Genomic DNA, 13352 nt, shown 5'->3' with positions numbered 1-13352 from the left:
ATGTGTGTGGTTGATGCTGTTGGCAAAAGGAGCGCTTCTAATACCAGGTTGTATCGCTGGCCACATCCTGAATTTGTGTTCCGTTATGGCTGGGACACCGTTGCTTCCTGGGCAGCAAATCCCAAGGCTTCCATCAGAAAGGCTGAGGTTCCCCGGGAGTCTGCGAATGCTGCTCCCACACAGGATGGGGGCTCCTGGGTGTCCCCAGAACATATCCTGTGGCCGTTTACCAGACTTTGACACAATGGGCCACCACCAGTGTGACCGTAGCACATCCTAATATGTGTCTTGGTTTTTAAGCTTCAAATCTGAAATGTGCAAACAAGGGATTTCAGCTGGGAGATTCTAGCCTGGATCCAGGGGTTCTCAGGATGACTAGGAAGGGTGAATGGTTGCTTCGGATCCTTGCGTCGTCGGGCTAAGCCAGGCTTCTGGTTGCCACTGGTGCCATCACAGCCTCAGACTCCAAAAGTCAAAGCTAACTGGGCACAACTTCCCGTGAACGCCCAACGTCTCCAAGAACTAACCTGTAGGGCAAACAAGATGGGTAGCAGGGCTGGAGCACAGGAGGAATGAGGTGGTTCCACACGGTCGGTCAAACACGACAAACACGACACGTCCTGTGTGAAGGTGTGGCCGAGCTGGTTGGGAACAGCAAACACGACTCCATCTCCAAACACTGCAACAAGGTGCACGGGAGGGGCAGCTGGTGGAGGTCCTGCGACGATGACTCAGCGAACCCTTGGAAACCACGCCGCGTGCTTGCGCCAAACCACCAGCCCTCCTGTGCAAGCGAGCGTGGATCAGAAGTGCTCGTGGGACGGGTTTGTCCCCCAGAGTTGGCCTCCTCCCCCACCAGCCACTCCTGCAGACGTCACCAGGTTCCGCCACTGCGCCTCCCTTGCCAGCAGCGGAATGGGGAAGTTCCGCTCGGCTTCCTTGTCCTTACGTGGGGAGTAACCAAACCTGTCTCGGGGGGTACTTGTAATTATTATTGTGATAAATTATTAGAAATAAGCTACGTAGGGGCGCCTGGGTGGCGCAGTCGTTAAGCGTCTGTCTTCGGCTCAGGGCATGATCCCGGCGTCCTGGGATCTAGCCCCACGTCGGGCTCCTCCGCTATGAGCCTGCTTCTTCCCCTCCCCACTCCCCCTGCTTGTGTTCCCTCTCTCCCTGGCTGTCTCTCTCTGTCAGATTAATAAATAAAATATTTTAAAAAAATAAAATAGAAATAAGCTACGTAAAGCTCAGTGCCCGGCACACATGCTGTCTGTAGGCGGCCACTGTCACTTAGTCCTCCAGCCAGCTGCACGGAGGCCACGACCATGTTTTCTGTTTACAAAGGCCCAAAAAGATACAGTGTGACTCAACTGTAAAATATCACATTGGTGGATACCTAGATGAGATGGGCAACAGGGGTTGTTAAGGATTAGAGGAGTTATGTACGAGACGCGCTTGCCACGCAGCCTGGCAGGGTCCGTACACGTCTGCGGTGCCCGCATGTCGTGAGCAAGTGCGTGGTTCTCCCACCCGTCATCACGGCGCTTGGGAAAGCTGTGACATTGTCGTAACAAGTGGGAACGTAGCAGGGTGGGGGCGGGGCGCTAGACCTGGGACTGACATTGAAACTGGAAACACATGCAAATGATTTTTACAGGTTCCCAGCAGTCAAGGAAAACACAGCAAGTTTGTTAGTTGGTGATGGTTTGTGTATTTACGTAAATCTCCTGCCTTCCTCGAGTTATTAGCCTCCTCCGGCGGCTGCCACTTGTCTTACGGACGTGGATGTCTTCCCAGTGCTTAGCGCCGTGTCGGCCACACAGTCGGCATGTTATAAATATTTGTCGAATTGAAGTGATAACGTGCTAAATTTCCTAAGAGCCTAGAGTTCCACATATGTTGTTCCTTCTCTTGTCATGGGGGCACAGCCTTACCTACATTTTCAAATACGAAAACTTTGGATTTGAGCACGTGAAGGAAACGCTGTTTTCTCATACATAACACAGGAATAACTAGGAAGGATCCCGTCAGATGGTGAGGCGTTTGCCCACCTCTCATCACCAGATCACAGCCCGTGGGGGCAGAAGTAACAAAATCAAGGCCAGCCCGGTGCAGTACGCAACAGACAGTGGAAGGGGCCCCGGAGGTGCGGTCTGCAGTGAGCTGAGGTCCCGCCTGTCTCTGGGTGTTTGCAGAGCTCCCTTTCTCAGCTGCACAATGAGGTTCTCGAAGGACAGACAACGGACACAGGAACTTGGCCTCCCATTGACGTTTAGTCAGTCGGAACTGGCCTCGTAAACTTGATTTTTTTTTTTTTTAACTTCTTGCCTCTTGATTGTTTCCCATTTTTTAAACTGGAGTGCAGTTGACATGCAGCGTTCTGTTGGTTTCAGGTCTAATGCAACTGTCCGCCTTGGTCAGTGCTGCCCGCGGTGAGTGGGGTCCTCCGTCACCACACAGCGGATCCTGCAGCAGGACTCACTGCATCCCCTGTGCGGTGATCAACCAGCGGTGGTGTATTTGAAGAACACGGAGCTTCCTTCTCTGTTTTCCAGCTTTCCTGAGACAGAATTACATACGCCCGCATGTAAGGGTACAGTCTCGAGGGATGGTCTCGAACACGTGTGCCCTGAAATGCTCACCACAGCAGCGCCAGCTGACCCTCCCTCCCTCTCGTCACTACCATTTCTTCCTTGTGCTGAGGACACTGAAGGCCGACTCCCGTACAGTGTTCAAGTATGTGCCACAGCATCCTTCACTGTAATCATCGCGCCGTCTGTCAGGTCCCCGAACTTACTCATCTGATAACCGAAAGTCTGTACCCTTCAAGCAACACCTCCCCGTTTCCCCCACCCCTAGCCCCGGCAACCACCATCCTACTGCCTGTCTCTTTGAGTCTGATGTCTTCAGACTCCACAGATAACTGATACCAGGCAGTATTTGTCTGCCTGGCTTGGCTCACCCACGTTGCCACAAGTGGCAGGGATCCTTCTTTCTCCGCTGTGTGCATGTATAGGCTGTATCTTTGTCCACTCATCTGCCGACGGACGCTCCGGTTGTGGGCTCTGGTGAATATGCGGGGTGAACGTGGGGTGCCCATTATCTTTTCCGTGTCCTCGTTTCATTTCCTTTGGACACATACCCAGCAGTGGAATTACTGGGTCACAGCGTAGCTCTCTTGGTCACTTTCTGAGGAAGCTCCATACTGGTTTCCACAGTGGCTGCACCAGTTTGCGTTCCCACCAACAGTGCACAGGGATCCCCTCTCTCTGCGTCCTCGCCAGCTCCTGTCGTTTCCTGTGTTGTTGATTTTGGCCGCTCTGACAGGTGTGAGGGACACCTCACCATGGTTTCGGTCTGTGTTTCCCTGATGACGAGTGGTGCTGAGCATGTTTTCATGTGTCTGTTGGCATCTGGATGTCTTTGCAGAAATGTCTGTTTAAGTCCTCTGCTCATCTTAAAAAAATCAGACTTTTTTTTTTTTTTTTTTTTTTGCTGTTGAGCGGTATGTTTCTGGATGTCAGCCCCTTATCAGAGGTCTAGTTGGCAAATATTCTCTCCCTTTCCGCAAGGTCACTGTTGACTCTGTTAGCTTCTCCTTTACTGTAGAGAAGCTTTTTAGTTTCATGCAATCTTGTCACTTTTTGCTTTTGTTACTTTGGGCTTTGGTGTCATAGCCATAAAATCCTTGCCAAGACTCATGTCAAGGATTTTTATGGTTCCACATGTTTCATCTAAGTACTTAATCCATTTCGAGTTAATTTTTGCTGCCTCCCCCCGAGACAGCAGGTGGGACATCAGCACCTGGAGCTCATGTGTGACAGCCCTGGGGTGTGTGGTGGCACCACGTGTATTCCTAACCCCTTTAACCTCCGAGAATAATTGCAGTCATCCTTAAGCTGATACAATAAAGCTAGTAAATATTGATGTGGTAGAAAATAATAACTTTTATTTACATTGACTTTTAAAATTCTTAGGTCATTGTATTAAAAGTAGATTTAATGTCATTATTAAATAATATATTAAGGCATTTAAAAGTATGGCCAGTGGTATCAGGTATGTTTTGTCTTGACATAAACAAAGATAATTCCTTGGAAATTTCTTTCTTTTTTTTTTTTTAAAGATTTTATTTTTATTTATTTGACAGGGAGCACAAGCAGGGGGAGCAGGCAGAGGCAGAGGGAGAAGCAGACTCCCTGCTGAGCAGGGAGCCTGATGTGGGACTCGAGCCCAGGACCTTGGGACCATGACCTGAGCCAAAGACAGGTGCTCAACGACCGAGCCACCCAGGCACCCTGGGAATTTCATACACAAGGAAGTAAAAGTCTGCTTCAACTCAGTCTCTCGCACAGCTAGATACAGAAGATGCTGAGCTACTGCAGGGCTCAGCGTGTTCCCAGAGGCTGATGCTGCGGGAGGGCTGTGAGCTCTAAGGGGGATCCTGGCTGTTTCGTGCTACACGACACTCTTGTTCTCTGCAGCAATCCACACCATCCCTGCCCGGAGCCAGTACCCTGCAGTGATGGGACAGATGCCAACGCTGTTTCAACTTGCTTTCTTTCGTCAAAAGCAGCGTTATGTGGGGCACCTGGGTGGCTTAGGTGAGCATCTGACTCTTGATTTCAGCTCGGCCATGATCTCAGGGTCATGAGATCGAGGCCCACATTGGGCTCCACGCTCAGCAGGGAGAGTCTGCTTGGGATTCTTTCTCCCTCTGCTCCTCCCCATGCTCGCATGTTTTCCCTTTCTCTCTCTCTAAAATGGATAGATAAGTCTTTTTTAAAAAAGAAAAAGTTCTTTTAAAAAAAGCAGCATTATGAAACTATCAGATACAGAGCATGCTATCTGACTCATAATGTGTTAGCTTCAAGTTCCTTTTAATTATTTTCACTGCAGATGGTCCCCGACTTATGATGTTTCAACTTACAATTTTTTGAGTTCATAATGGTGTGAAAGCAATCCACATTCTGTAGATAACACACTTGGAAATTTGAATTCTCTGGTCCTGTCCCGGGAGAGCGGCATGACCCTCCACTGCGACGCGGGACAGCAGCTCCCAGACGGCCCCGCATCACGGGAGTAACAGCGGATCTACGGACAACCGTCCTGCACCCATACGGCCATTCCGCCACTCCCAGTACGGTATTCAATACATCTCGTGAGATATTTAGCACTTCACCATGACGTAGGCCTTGGGTCAGGTGATTTTGCCCACCTGTGGGCTGGCGGAAGTGTTCTGAGCGTGTTTCAAGCAGGGCTAGGCTGTCATGTCTGGTAGATAGGTGTATTAAGTGCATTCTCAGCTTGGTACTTTCAGCTTAAAAACGGGTTGATCCGGACGTAACCCCATCATAAGTTGAGGAAGCTCTGTAGTCTCAGAGCCCAAACAGGATTTTCGTCTTAATAGAAATGATACAAATCTCAGCCCTTTCAGTGTTAGAAGGAACCCTGCCCACACATACCTTGACCTGGAATTTGGAAGAAGCAAAGCATCTTTATGGGGAGCAGATTGGTTTCCGGACACCTCGCATTGCTTACTTAGCTATGGTGCTTTCAGAAGTTACGAGAAGTAGATGAGCTGAGCTAGTCTCCAGAGTTGCGGGCCCCCACTGAGCTGCCCTGTGCTCGGGGTGTGCAGCTGGCAGTGGTGGAAGGGTCCCCTCCCGGTGTCCACGCCCCCAGGGCGCCTGTCTTCACACGCACACAACACCACCTGCCTTTTGTGTCTCAGTTACATAGGACGTGTAGATGACTCGGCATTGTCACTGGCATTTTACAGATGAAGGAAAGGAGGCCAGGGAGGTTAATAACTTGTCTACAAAGGAAAAAAAAGAGAAATAAGCAATATCAAGCTCATTATTGCGAATAAGGCAATTATGTTTCAGACCAGAGCTGAAAGAAGCAGATCCATCAGTCTTCGAATTGGGATCTATCAGTAACCGAAGTTGTTTCACCTTGTAGGCCTGGTGTCTTACTCAGTTCGGGCTGCTGTAACGAAACACCACAGACGGAGTGCCTTATAACCACAGGCATTTCTTCCTGACATCTTTGGAGGCTGGACGTCTGAGATCACTGCGGGAGCAGATCTGCCGTCCGGTGAGAGCCCACTTTCTGGTCCACACGTGGCGTCTTCTCCTGTGTCCTCACCTGGGGAAGGGGCGACGGGGCTCCCTGGGGTCTCTCATAAAGACAGTAATCCCATCATGGGGTCCCCACCTCTTGGCCTCGTCGCACCCCCCTGAAGTCTCCATCTCCTGACACCATCACCTTGGGGGTCAGGTTTCAACACAAGAGTTTTGGGAGTTGGTGGAGGTCACAAACATCCAGACCATAGCAGCTGGTAAACATTTGGGGAAAGTGATTCTACTTCAGAGATTGATTGAATGTAGCTCTTAGCTATCTCATTCTAAATCTGGACATTTTTGTTTAAAAAAGGGAGGAATCTTGTCTACTCTTTTACCTCATGTCGCCTCTCTCTATTCAAGGCTGTCAGGTTTTCCCTTCCGGTTGCTCTTGATATATTATTCTTGTATTTAATGCTCTGTGGTGAACAGAAGAGGGTTATTGCCTGCCTTTCATCAGTTTGGTTATAAATTCAAATTTTCCAGTTCAACAGTGTGTTTTGATATTATCTTACATTTGTATAATACTTGAACTATCGATTGAGCCTACCCTTATGGAGTGACCTTTTGAAAGGCCAGCATGGAGGAATTAGCATTGCTTGCAAATAACTGATTCTTGCCCTTCATCCTGTATCCTGTCCCATGTGGCTGTGGCTGGCTGAGGAGTCCAGGGAGAAATACTCGACTATCAAACCCTCTCTTTCCCCAGCGCAGCAATCGGCAGCTGCTCCGGCAGTCTGTCCCCTAGGTGGCCATCCAGGCTGACGATGGGCCTGGGCCACGCAAAACAAAGAACGCGATGCTGTTTGTTACCACCTGTAACTCAGACGACGCAGACCAATACATCCTGATAGGCGGGTATGTTTCTTTGCGGAACAAATAGTGGGGAAGGCACTTAGCTGGTTGCTACTCCAAAAGTTGGTGGCAGGGCTGGGGTGGGAAAGGGAGATTGCTAGAACATCTTGCTTTCATCGTGCAGAACGTCACGGTCAATAACTAAGCTGTGACAATGACATTTTCTCATCCAAGTGGATATTCTTGCTGGTTTTCCCCTGAGGGTGGACAGTACAACCACGAGCACGAAGAATTCATATGTTTGTTGCGACATGAAAGTGTCAGTGCTTATCCTGGTCTTTTTGGGTGTCACACGGAATGCCAATCTTTTTTTTTAAGATTTCATTTATTTGAGAGAAAGGGTGAGAAAGAGAGAGAGAACAAGTGGAGGGGGCAGAGGGAGAAGGAGAAGCAGACTCCCCCCTGAGCAGGGAGCCCAATACAGGACTCCATCCCAGGACCCCGGGATCATGACCTGAGCCGAAAGCAGACACTTAACTGATGGAGGCCCCAGGCGCCCCCAGAATGTCAATTTTAAGAAATTCTGCCTGCAGCTAGTTTAGAATCACTGGGGAATTAGTCACGCAAGCCAAAGTGCACAGATTACAAACCTTTGGTTATCGCATTTTCTTTTCTTTTAGAAAAGGGGCGCAAGATTTCATCAAAACCGAAGGTCCTTTAGGGAACTGTAAAACGGAGACAGCTTCAACAGTGAGTTCCTGTAATAGAAGGACGCACATACCGTGTTGTAGTTAATGCACCGAAACCTCCCCATTGACAGCTGCCAGCAGGAGCAAGGGTGTTTCTCCCCCAGCAGAGGCAGCACGGTCCTGCCCGCCCGTCCTTCCCGTACCCCACCGTGCACACACACAGTCAGTGCTTTAGCGAACACAGTGTCCCGGGGTCGTTTGCAGCATGTGACCCCAAGTGCATTCCATCACGCATCTCCATTTGAATACCAAACAAAGTAGTAACTCTAAAGAGGTCAAGAACAAAGTTACTCCTCAAATGCAGTGCAGGAGGAAAAGTGGCTTTAGATTCATTTCCACCCGTGCCACTCAGGAGCTGGGTGACAAGCAAACAGACCACTTGACCTCTCCGAAATCAATGTTCTTATCTGTAAAACAGAGACTAGACGTCCACCTCCCTGAGCGGCTGTGAGAAGTAAAAGTTACTTGGCACGTAGTAGAGCTTCCCTGCATCGCAATTATTATATAAGGTTAGACGAGAATATAAATAGAATAAAAATTCAGGGAATATTATCGTAACCAAGCATCAAGAAGCGTACAGATAACACTAACGTAGTTTCCTGAATACCTGCTATGTACCAGGCACTGCGACCAATGCTTTACACTTTCCAACTTATCCTCACACAACCCTATTCTGTAGGGTTATTACTACCCCCACTTTATAAGTGAAGAAACTGACGCTTAATGCCTTGCCCAAGATCATGTGGGGTGGCGACAGTCTCAAAAGCAGAGCCCACAGTCTTAAACCACTGTGTAGTTCCGAGGAGCATGTTATAGGGCCCCCTCTGAGGGTCGTTCTAATGCTATCACCGCCTCCATGCAATGAGGGCGTACCGCTGATGGAGTCACGCCTCTGCCAGGTTAAGGTGACGTCTGTCCTGTTGCTGCATTTCAGATCCAACAGGACTCACAGCATCGGGTTGACAGACACTGTGCGAATAAGTGGTTCCATTAACAAGATCCACTTGCTAGGTACTATGGACTGAATGTGTCTCCCCAGAATTCATATGTTGAAGACCCAATCCCCAGTATGATGGTATGAGGAGGTACAGCTCATGTGATGGGATGGTGTCCTTATCCCCAGGGAGCTCCCATGCCCCTTCCACGGCAAGGAAGGCACGCAGCACGAAGGTGACTTCTAGGAACCAGGAAGAAGGTCCAGAATGCAACCATGCCAGCACCCTGATCTTGACTTCCAGGCTCCAGAACGGTGGAAATAAACACCTGTCCTTTTGTAGCCTCCCAATCTGTGGTTCTTTGTTACAGCAGTGCCAGTGGACTGACCAAGTAATGTCATTAGAGTGACATTCCCCTTGAGTTTTTAGTGTCATATTAAAGGAAAACCGTAGCAAGTAAACCTTTCTCCTCTTTATCCTTCAGCGACTTCCCTTCATAACCAATCACACCAACAACTAAAAGACACACACATACAGACCTCTTGTGTGGACTCCGCTTTTGTCCCCTGGTCCAGTAGTTGAGGCACCATTGATTCATGTCGGGAGACCGTGGGCCAAGAGGCCATGGGCCAAGGCACTGGGTCAGGAGCCCGTGGGTCAGCAGATTATGGGGCGGGAGATTGAGGGTTGGAAGGCCGTGGGATGGGAGGCTATGGGTCAGGCTGTAGGTGGAGAAACCAGGGCCTAAGCCTGGGGAGCCGTACTGATGGGCAGAACTTGCCTGTGGGATGGGCGTAGCCGCAGCGTAGTGAAGTGTCCTCCTGCCTGCTCCGTGGGGTCCTCGGCTGCAGCTGGCCTTCCTACATGAGCGAGCTGGATCAGCAGCGGGCTACTCGGGTCCAGGCCTGCAGCCTCAGAACACAAGACCCTCCGTGTCCCTCGTCACTCCGGCCAAGGCATCCACCCTGGCTGTCATGAGCGAGGTCCATGCGGCTCCCTCACCTGCGGTATGGCTCAGTGGGACAACCTGAGCAGTACTAGGCCAGATTCCCAATGTCAGGGCCCCCACTGCGGCTTTCCATCTGCCCGGTTCCAACCATTCTGGAACGCTTGGGGCGCTGCTGCTTACTGTGAGGAATGGTGGAAGGCCGTGACGCCCTCCCTGCTCTCCAAGAGGTGACCTCTTTGGGAAATTCGATGGACCCAGGGAACATCCAGACAACTGCCCAGAGCAGCACAGATCCATGTCAGATGTGTGGGCCAGAACGGTTTCTGGGAGTGACCACATGTGCGCTGGAGCTGTCCTAACGCTTCCATACCGGACAGCGACCTACGGCTAAGTAACTAATCTCACACAAAGTCTCCTCTTAGGCAAGAAGCCTGGTCACACTTCCCCAGCACAGATCCTGCTGCAAGATGTACTTTGCACGTCAGGATTATAGTAACGGGAAAGTCCAACCAAGGAGCCCCATTCCACAAAATGGAGCCTGGAAAACAAGCTTGGCTGAGGTCGCCAGGAAGCCCCGCAGGGCACCCTTGGGTGTTGTCCACCACAAGCCTCCCCCTCTGAGGAGTCCAGTAACCAGACACCTCCAGACATGGTCGAAATCAGCTCAAGAATTGGTGAGCTGCCTGCACTGCAGGTGGCAGTGAGGAGAGGCCCCCAGAGACCAGCAGCCTGTTCTTGGACGAGTGGCTCGCTCTTAGTGGCCTGGGACACACACCTGCCCCCAGGAAGCCACGCTCAGCCGGGCAAAGTGCAGGTAGGATGGGAAGGACGTTGATTCTCAACACACAGGCGCTGTGGATGCGAGGTAACTCCTCACGGGAGTGCGGCTCTGGGCCCCGAAGCTTGGGCGTTCAGACCCGCCTGGTGGCTGAGCAGCTCCTGGCACGTGGCCTGGTGTTCCCTTAGCCCCTTCCCAGTGTCACATGCACCAATGACTAGGAGCAGAGGCTGGTCCACGTGTCTCTTCTATTCATGTGCTAGTCCTCTCCCCTTGCAAGTAGCAAATAACTCGGATCCACATGACCCCCCCTGAGCGACGATTTCATTACCACATGTGGGACCTGAGCATCTCTGCTAAATCTGGCATTTCATAGACTGCGCTGACCCAATAAGGTTTTCATATAAAAATTTATTAGTGATCATCATCATATTAGCACCTCTTACTTTATGCCTTATGCTTTTGCGCACGTGTCTTCATTAGTCACCATGAACGATGCTTCAGAGGTGGGCATTATGTCCCCATTTGGAGAAGAGGGGCCAGGGCTAAGAGCTGAGTCTCCTGCCAGAGTTCACATAACTTGCAGGGGGCAGAGCCAGGATGTGGATTGGGGCCTCGGACTCTTCACCATCACGAGTGTTTATTGTTTTAGGGAAGTGAGATTCCAAACTCATGAGAGAATAGTAAAAATGTCAAAGACCTGTCCATCTTGCACTGACAGGATTTATAAAATTCTCTCACATTTATTCTCTGATGCAAATGTTAATATACCCGCTCTTCGTCCAGCGTCCTGTTTTTTATTTCTTTCAATAAATGGTTCCTCTTCTCTTTTATGTGAACAAATAGACTTCAATTGTTCTGCGTAAAACCAACATCACATATATTGACATTTTATAATATTCACATTTTGAAGAATTCTGTGTCCTCCACATACTGTCTATATATAAGGATTGTGTTTACAGGGCAGTAGGATTCCGTCCCGTTTGCCCCTCAGAGCCATGTGACTTCAGGGAGAAGCAAGCCTGTAATCTCACACTAGCACCACATCACAAAATTGTTGGGAATATCGTTGATACTAAAAAGTAAAGCACTTGGTAAATGTTAACGACCTCTACAAATGTAAGAAGTTGCTTCATGATTGCCTAGAGTGAAGAACTAAAGAAAGGATAGTTGTCTGCCTGAAACAAAGGATCGGTTGGACTTCAAAATAGTGCATTTTTAAAAAGGAGCCAGCCACGTAAGAGGGTGATGGAGAGGCTGAGGGAATGCACGGGCATCCGGGGGAAGGGAGAGCGCGAGCAAAGCTTTGCAGAGCTGTCCTGTGGTTCAGCAGATGACTGGAGCCGGAGAGTCCTAATTATCCCAGAGGCTTCCTGTCGAAGAGCCGCCAAGACATGGGAGGCCTGCTTATCTAACTCACTGACTCGCTGATGACACAAAGATGGGCCTTACAGTTCATAATTGAGACTCGTGAATCAAAATTGTTTTCAACACTGCAACATTTGCAAGTTTATGTAAAAATGGTAAGACTTGTTAAAAGTATCTGAGAAGACGACTGAGGAGCAGAATAGCTAATGGTCCAGAACAGCGATGCTGGGCCAGGCCATCTAGGTTCTAACCCAAGTCTGCCACTGATTGGCTGTTTGACCACATGCTAGTGAGCAGCCTTGCTGTGCCTTGGTTTCCCCACCTACCTCATGGGTTGTAGGAATTAAGTGAGTTCATATGTGGTCAAGTGCTTCGAACAGTGGCACGTGGTCACACCTACAAAGGTTTACCACGACGCACGGTCCTGTGTTACCTGAGGGAGTGGCCACGCTGTTAACAGAAATTATAGTGGTAAGCATCCACTTGCGCCACCCTTATCAACCTGCTCCTCAGTCAGATGCCAGAGGGCTTGTCTCCACCTGCCCCTTGACGCTCCTAACGCACTGGTGCAACCCTCTGCCTCACCTTAGGCTTTTTCTTCTCTGCCCTGTGTTCCTGGGATTTAGCAAGTCCTTTGACCATCTCTTGGGTTTGACCTCACGTTTGCCCCTTGTGCTGTTTCACACTCCAAAGCAACAGGTCAGCCCAGCTCTCCTGTTTCTGGAGTCTGGGGGGAGTCAGGGTGCAGGCTGCCCTCTGGCACAGCACAGTGAGGATGGATGTACTTACAGAGAGAAGATGAGGAGAGTTTCTGATTTTTGGACATGCTGAGTTTGACACATCTGGAATCATGCAGGTGGACATTTCACAATTGATTGGAAATCCATGCAAGGCAACAAGCTAGGCGACCCTAAAAGAGACTCCAGGGAGGAAGAGCAAGGGGTGGCGGGCAAGCTCCAGGGAGGGCCGGGTGTCGGGGAGTTAACAAAGAGCCGGGAATAGGAGATGGTCCTGGGAATGGAGAGGGGAGGCTTTCAAGCAGAAGAGAAGACAAAAAGTGATGGCCAAGGAATGGCCCTACTGCTTACGGAGAGAGGGACGGAAGGGGTCGGAGAGGCTGGCAGTTGAGGCCGGCTGGGAGGAGGAGCCCAGCAGGCAGGAATCAGACACCTTCGGAGCCTCTGGGTGGGCGCGAGGCCTCAACGGGCTTGGGGACGCAGGCCTGGCCTCGCCGCGCAGACTGCGGGGAGCAGGAGGGGCGGAGCTTGAGCCTCCCCCTCGCACCCCGCCGCCGAGATCCGCTACCGCGTTACTCGCTCGTTAAGGTTTCGTCGCATTCACACGTCCAGCGTCGGTGTGTGCCCCAGAAAACGTAGAGCCAGGGCGTCAGTTCTTGGGGAGCCGATGCCAGTGGGCCACGACCCCGGTGCCCCGAGTCCCCCGGGCTCCTGAGACCCCCCCAAGACCCTCGAGTCCCTCAGGCCCCCGCGATCCCCCGAGTCCCCAAGACCCCCGGAGTCATCCGGGCCCCCGAAGTCCCCGGGACCCCAAGCCCCCGGGACCCCAAGCCCCCGAGCCGGGTCGTCCTGGCCGGACCTGCCCCTCGCCCGCCTCCCCCGCGGATCCCAGCGACCTCCTCCCCGACGGAACTTCGGC

General features: G+C 50.9%; 1 long non-coding RNA gene across 1 annotated transcript; it reads right to left on the bottom strand.

Moving 5' to 3' along the window:
* Positions 1-10719: 10719 nt before the first annotated feature.
* Positions 10720-13187, bottom strand: LOC130542164 (uncharacterized). The gene is made up of 2 exons (XR_008956523.1): positions 12486-13187; positions 10720-11186 (listed from the first exon to the last, which is right to left on the bottom strand). It is a non-coding gene; the product is annotated as an uncharacterized LOC130542164 (long non-coding RNA).
* Between the last annotated feature and the right edge of the window lie 165 nt (positions 13188-13352).

This window comes from Ursus arctos, unplaced genomic scaffold (genome assembly GCF_023065955.2).
Source record: "Ursus arctos isolate Adak ecotype North America unplaced genomic scaffold, UrsArc2.0 scaffold_30, whole genome shotgun sequence".
Taxonomy (NCBI): Eukaryota; Metazoa; Chordata; class Mammalia; order Carnivora; family Ursidae; genus Ursus; species Ursus arctos.
The sequence above is the reverse complement of the archived record's forward strand: the minus strand, read 5'-3'. Positions and strand labels throughout refer to the sequence as shown.